Genomic DNA, 7,919 nt, shown 5'->3' with positions numbered 1-7,919 from the left:
TGGGATGCTGTCATTTTCTATATGACCTAACAATTCTTCCAGTTTTTGGTCGCATGAAAGGTATGATTCTAGCGCGTCATCCCCTGTCATCTCATTGATAGCCTCTTGGGATCATGTGTTTCTGGTGCCGATATCTGGTTCAGTGTAGGGAAAGAAACTACAGGAAGATAATGAATTTCACCTAATGATCATATATCATTCTATGGTATTAGTAGTTTGTGTCAATATTGGCAGGCGAGGGAGAGGGAGAGGGGGAGGAATCGGGGGCTGGGGCTGGGCGATCTGTTTCTCTCTTTTTGTCTCTCGTTCGGCTGTTAGGCAGAACGGACACTACCGGAATCGCACCCTATGCCGACGGCCAGGGCCGTCGGCATAGCCCTGACTGGGTCGTCGGCAACATATCCGTCTGCGTAGCCCGGGTGGCCGTCGGCATATAAAGGCCGTCGGCATAGGACCTATCCCGACGGTGTCCGTACATCTATGCCGACGGCCAGGGCCGTCGGCAACGTTACCTCCTAACGGCGGCCGCCGTCAAGTGCTGACCAACGCCTGCTCGCCACGTGGCAGGCCTATGCCAACGGCCTGGCCGTCGGCTTAGTTTGAAACTATGCCGACGGCTAGGTCGTCGGCATAGGCTTGCCACGTGGTGAGCAGGCGTCACCCCTGGGGCAGGTCTATGCCGACGGCCTTGCCGTCGGCACAGTTTCAAACTAAGCCGACAGCCAGGCCGTCGGCATAGGCCTGCCACGTGGCAGCAACTGGGCTCTCCTTGGGCAGGGCTATGTCGACGGCCTAGCCGTCGGCTTAGTTTGAAACTGTGCCGACGGCTAGGCCGTCGGCATAGACCTGCCACGTGTCAGCCACTGGGAGCTCACGCCAGCTCTATGCCGACGGCCTAGCCGTTGGCATAGTTTCTGTCTGCTTTTTCTTTTTCTTTTTCTGTTTTGTTTCAGCTCAATTCATTTGAATATATACAGCATATATAAGGATCACAACAATATATGCATCACATAACAATAAGGAGCAGCATCACACAACAAATTCATCATCACACATCATAATAAGCATCACAAAGCATAAACATATAAGTATCATCACCACCAAAGCATATAAGAATCTCACAAACAACAATAAGAAACATCACTAGCATATAAGTATCATCACCACCAAGACCGCCACAATGTGACCCAAAGGCTTAAGCGCCAGGACATCGAGCACCGCGGAGGTCGTCACCGCCAAGACCGCCGAAGCCCAGGTCGTCACTGCTAGCGGCAGCGCTACCGCCAAGACAGCCTCCACCTCCGCCTCCGCCTCCGTGGATCGGAGTGGTCGGGCTCCGTGTCTCGGGAGTGCTGCGAAGACCACCACCAACGGTAGATCCACCTATTCCCTGGATGTTGAAAAGACATATTAACGGGATATATGACTGTGTTGAAAGGCATGACATGCTTTGGGTGAATAGATTGGGGATGAACTAACCGGCGAGGGGCCAGCGTTCTGTGCCACAAACTCCTCAAAGGTCAGCAGCACTGGTCGTGCTGGAGGACATTGTGCTGGTTGCAACTGAGGACACCTGCCGGCCGCCATTTCCTGAAAAGCCTGCTGCATCTGGCGATCCCTCTGCACCTGGTGTTCATAAAGCCTCTCATGCCACGCCATGGTCTCCTGGCGTGTGTACTCCAGGTAGGCCTACGGTATGACATGATGGAACTCATCAAACTACTAAATGCGGAAAATAAAGTGAGCAATGAAGATAAGAGGGAAAATACTTACAGATTGTTGCTCCTGAAAGAGGGACTGTGATTGTGCACTGGTCACTGGTTGGCTCGTGCGCTGGCTCAGGCTCGGGTCGATCCGACGGAGCTGTGTGTAGGAGATAGTAGGAGTGATCACAGCATCGAGAACCGCCTCCCGACCGTGCTCCTTGGGCCCCATGCCCACCACCACCCTCTCGTCCAGATCCGCCGCAATGGGGTCAAGTGTGTCAGGATGTAACTTCAAATACCCTTCGGAGTAGGCCTTCTTCCTCCCCGCGGTCTTCTCGCCATAGTACTTGGGCTCGCCAGGCTTGGGGTCCTTCCGCGTATGGGCGATCTCCCATGCTTGCATGTCTGAGAGCGGCCACTTCAGTTTCTCCTCCTGCACCACCAAACAGAGGTTAGTCATACATAAGAAAGTGATGGTAAATAGAAGAAGAAGAATGTTTAATGGGGTTAGTCATACATTAACTGCCTTGTGGAGATAGTGGTTTCGGTTTCCCTGAGCATGTACTCCCTCCTTCCCTCGGTTAGCCTTATTTTTTATTCTCATAGCCGCCCAGGCTCCAGCCTCATCACACCAAAGATCCACCAATGCCGCCCAGGACTCGTCTTTTCCATAACACCAATTTGGACACACCTACATAATAAAAGCATAATGGCATGTCAACACGAAACGGTGAAATGTACCACAAGGTAATGAAAGCATAATGAAAAATCTTTTATACTTACCGCCAAGAAATCGTCCCTCTCCAAGGTAATGCCCATCCTCCGCGCTTCTTCCTTGGTCATCTTCACACCAAGATAGTCGTGGTAGTATGTCGAGATGGCCACATAGCGCACCTCGTACTGCATCTGGCGGGCCTTCTTCTTGCATTGGCGCAGCACGATCTGGTCCGCTCTGGCCCTGTGCTCCGGAAGAACTCGATAGAATTTCTACAATCATGCATGAAACAAGAATGGAAGAAGCCATGAGTTAAATCATTCATGAAACTAGAATGGACTTGTGCTTCTGAAGAGAACTCACCCAGAAAGTAGTGATCACGGCCTTGGCATGGGTCTCATGGTCCGCTGGAGGTCCGCTTCCCAGTGGTCCCAGCTCGTGGCCAAAACCCAACGGTCCGGGTTCCTGACTGGATCCGGACAGTACAACCCCGGCCAGTATAACTTCAGCAAGACGGTGATGAGGCCGTTGGAAATACGGACCCCTTTAGAATATATCCAGTTGCTGCAAAAGAATGAACTATTAGCATGTGACAAGCAAAATAAATAACAACCAGAATAAGCATGTGACAAGCAAAATAATGAAATTATTATAAAGTGGCACTTACTCTTTCCCCGTGGGCTCAATGAGCCACTTCTGCTCCTCAGTAGCAGGAACCTGCTTTGGTAGCTTTGCGTTACCACGCAGCCACCCCTTGTTGTCAACCCCCTTCCCGTCACCACCATCATCCCCGCCACCACCCTCCTCCTCGCCTGCCTCCCCCTCCCCAACCTCCTCCTCCTCCTCCTCCTCGTCCTCCTCCTCGCATGCCTCCTCCTCCACCTCCTCCTCGGCCCCATCCCGAACCTCCTCCTCCTCCTCCTCGTCCTCCTCCTCGCCAGAGGGTACCTCACTAGAGGAGGGTACCTCACTAGAGGAGGGCCTCGAAGACAACACCCCTAAGTCGGTGAGGGTGCGCTCTTTCTGGCCGCGACCCCCTGTAGTGGCTCTCCCACCACCACCTCGCCCTCTAGAGGCTCTCCCCCGCCCCCTCCTCCTATAGGGGCACCTCTCCCTCGACCTCCCTGTGAGGAGTCATCGTCAAGTAGCCGAGGGGGAGGATTACGTGCTCGACCACTCCGACTAGGCAGGCCGACGACCTTGCGTAGGAAACCCACGCCGTCGGCCTTGCCCTTGCCCATGTTCCACGAACCTGCATTGAAAAGAGAATAAGCAATTAGTAAATTAATGAAATGAAGGAAAAGGCATGATAATAAACACATTAATAAAAATGCATAAAAAGGCATATTGCTAAACTATAGAAAAAAAAGACTTGAAACGTACATCTGCTAGAACCCATATGAATCATCACTGTTGTAACCTCTTTCTCGGTCCGTCTCATCATCACTATCAATCATATCATCTTCGTTGTCTGACGGAGGTGGAGGCTCTTCCTCGTCGTCAGCGTCTTCGTTTAACTTTTCTAGCATAAGTATGTCATTTTCATTGATAATGGTCTCACCATCATTCCGTGCATCGTCGACGTTTGGATCCACATCATCATCACCCAATGGTCTAGCGTCATCGTTTCTAACCACATCATTATCATCATCATCAGGTTGCTCTTGATAGAACACTCCCTCGTATGTCATGGGGTTAATGTTGTAGTAATCGTCTTCATTCGTGTCCGGTAGCTTACCATGTGGCGACACCTTGAACACAACTTCCCAACCCTTTAGATACTCTTTCTGGCATCGGTAAGGCAGATAATATACTTGTGTAGCTTGGGTAGCCGCAATGAAGAGATCGGCTCCGGCATAGACGGTTGATGGTTTAACTTCGACCAAAACAATGGAAGGCGTATGTTTTACCCCCTCCCGCGGATCGAACCATCGGTATTTGAACACAGGCAGACTTAGGGTCTCACGCCCCTAGCGGAATTTAACCTCGTATATATTTTGTACCCTTCCGTAGTAGTCTACTGAATTTTGACCGGGGGTGTACACTCCGGTATTTATAGTTTTGGGATCGGGCCGGCTGTTTTGGTGCTCCTCTGTATGGAAGCGATACCCATTCACATCATACTTTTTCCATGTCATGACGGCAGGGTCAAAACCCATGGAAACCCATCTCAATTCATCATCCATAGATATGTTCGGATCTTTTCCCTACAAGTATAATTGAAATTGCTGCGTGCATTAGTTCGGTTAACTAATAAATGTTGAACTAGGTATTTAATAGGGGAGTGTGGAAAATTACTTTCTCCATGAACCAAGCAACAAAATTTTTACGTCCAGGGTTTCCATGACGGAGAAGAGTAAGTGCCTCCGCCTCAGTAGGAGGATTCATTCCCGTCCATTCCTCTTGAACGAAATCACTAAAAAAGAAAAAGCGGTGTTAGACCGGGACTAAGTGACATGGAACATGATGATGTGGAAGACATAAAGGAATGGTGTAGTGGTATTACCTCATCCACACTTCCTCAACTTCCTTGATGTTGTGTAAGATATAGAACATGAGGTCCTCCCACTCTTGTCGTGGCATGTTATAAGATTTCGAGGCCCCAGCCCTCCCACCTTGCGCGTTGAATAGATGGAGCCTGGGTTGATACTTGGGCTCTTCTATATTGTATCGAGGCACCTTGTTATGCAGATGGGGAACGTGGTCTGGATAGTATGCTGTCCTGAGGTCTGACACCTCCTCTAGGATAACTGCCTCAGCTATGGAAGCTTCAACCTTAGCTTTGTTTCCACATTTCCGTCGGAGATGCTTGTTCTGTCTCTCAGGGCCGTACTGCCAGCGATTCTGCACAGCCCCCCCCCCCAACAATACCTTGTTCGCGAGGTGCAGAATGAGATGTGTCATCGGAGTAAAGAAGCCTGTCGGAAAGATCTTCTCTAGCTTGACTATCAACTCCGGTGCCTTCTTATGCAATTTTTCAATCACCTCTTTACTTACTTCTTTAGCACAGAGCGTGCGAAAGAAATGGCTAAGCTCGGCAAGCACTCGCCAGACATGCTCGGGGACATAGCCTCGAACCATCACCGGCATTATCCGCTCAATCCATACATGGTAGTCATGACTCATCAGGCCGGTCACTTTTCCCGTTGAAAGATTGACTCCCTTACTTATATTCGATGCATAACCATCGGTGAACTTCAAAATTTGTTTCAGCCAGATAAGTACTTCCTTTTTTTTCTAGCGGTTTAAGGACAAAGTCAGCATCTGGCTTGAACCAGTTTTTTCGACCGCCTGTGGGAGGCTTCATGTTCAGGAATGGTCTATCACAAATTCTCTGTTGATCGGCTCTAGCTTTAACGTTATCCTTCGTCTTATCAGGAATGTTGAGGATCGTGTGGAAAAGGGACTCTGCCACATTCTTTTCGGTGTGCATCACATCAATATTGTAAGGAAGTTTGAGGTCCTTGAAATAGGGAAGCTGCGAGAAGGGGGTAATGTGAGTCCAGTTGTGCGTCTCACCATATCCCTCGAAGCCTTTGGCTTTGTCTTTGGCTTTGCCTTTGCCTTTAGGCTTGAGAGCTTTTAGCTGAGCAAGAACATCTGCCCCCAAAAATGTTGGAATCTCGATTACTTCATGAACAACCCGGCCTTTCGTGAATTTCTTCTTGTCTTCCCTGTCTGGATGGTCTGGAGGGAGGAACTGTCGATGCAGGTCAAAGGCTACATACCTTCCACCCTTACTCAGCCAAATCATTCGCAGAGCCTGCATGCACACTGGGCATGGCATCTTCCCACTTGTACACCATCCGTAGAATAGAGCATAGCCGGGAAAGTCATGCATGCAATAGTGCAACCAAACTTTCATCAAGAAATTTCTCTGCAGATCCCGGTCGTATGTCAACCTCGGAAAGTACCAAGAATGGTGCAAATCATCCACCAGCGGCTGCATAAACACACCCAATTGCTTCCCCGGGTATTCAGGCCCCGGAATGATGAGCGACAAGAACATGGTCTTCCGTTGCAGTAGGGCACCGGGAGGAAGATTGAGCGGAATTACAAACACGGGCCAACAGCTGTATTGATTGGACGACATACCATATGGATTCAACCCATCACCTGATATGGTTATTCTGACATTCCCAGCCTCGGCTGCTTCCTCGGGGTATTCTTCATCGAATGACTTCCATGCTTCCCCTTCCGATGGATGTACGACTTTTTTTGGATTGTACCTTATACCTTCCTTGTGCCACTTCATCATTTTCGCAGACTCCTTCGTGATGAAAAGCCGCTGCAGTCTTTTTATAAAATCAAGATACCGAAGAACCTTAACGGGGATGGTTAGCTGCTTTTTCTCACCATCCTCACCGACCACCTCAATGTACCGAGACAAACTGCACTTCCTACAGTACTTGTCATCCGCATACTCGTGCCTAAACAAAAGGCAATTCTTCGGGCAAACATCTATTTTCTCATAATCCATAGAGAGTGCCTTCATGATTTTCTTTGTATCGTACATGCTTTTTGGCAGTTCATGACCCTCAGGGAGGCTGTTAGCCCATACTCCCAAGAATGCTTCGAAGCATTTCTGGCTACAGCCGTACTCAGCCTTGACTGCAATCAGTTGCGAGATGGCATCCAGCTGAGATATTTTTGCACCCGCATAAAGAGGTTTCTTCGACGAGGCCAAGACCTCCAAGAAGGCCTTTGCGGTTGCCTCCGGCTCCTCCGGCTCATTCTCTGAAGGTGTCGCATTTGCCATTTCTGCAACAATGACATCATCTAGCATGTCCCTGACCCCGTCGTCCTCATATCCATCAATGCGTTGTCGCAGCACCTCCTCTCTACCACGGTCCTGCTCGGCTATGTTTATCGGCGACATGTCAAAGTTTGGCATATATCCGTGCGTGCGAAGGTGCTCACCCATGTCCGTCTGATTTCTACGGTGACATCTGGCACATCTCGCACAGGGGCATGGTGGGATAATTCTCATTGGACGACGGAATATCTCCTTCAAATACACATCGGTTTTCGCGATCCACTCTGATGTTACTCGATTCCGACGGATAAAACCACTGTACATCCACTGATTATCTGCCATCCTCTGCTTTTTTGCAAGCCACACAACATAATTAAGGATTCACTTAAATTAATCACATCAAATTTTCAGTTTCTACCGCGTTGAATCCACCTACATCTCTAATAGGTAAAGATGGGTCCTAATCCCACCCGAGGATGTGTAGATTGAGTACGTTCTCCATTCTACCCCGTTCCGAGACAAAATTTCGGCAGCACCTCCCCGCTGTTCTCCAGATACACGTCTCGACAAATAGCCGAGAGAATGTGCTCCGGAGAACAATGGGGAGGCGCCACCGAAATCCTGTCTCGGAACGGGGTAGAACATGGAGAACATACCCAATCTACACATCCTCGGGCTGTCCATGGAAAACGCTGGACAATCCGAAAGAGCTGCGGTGATAAATATGCAATTGAATGCATAT

Source organism: Aegilops tauschii, chromosome 2, assembly GCF_002575655.3.
Source record: "Aegilops tauschii subsp. strangulata cultivar AL8/78 chromosome 2, Aet v6.0, whole genome shotgun sequence".
Lineage (NCBI taxonomy): Eukaryota > Viridiplantae > Streptophyta > Magnoliopsida > Poales > Poaceae > Aegilops > Aegilops tauschii.
The sequence above is the reverse complement of the archived record's forward strand: the minus strand, read 5'-3'. Positions refer to the sequence as shown.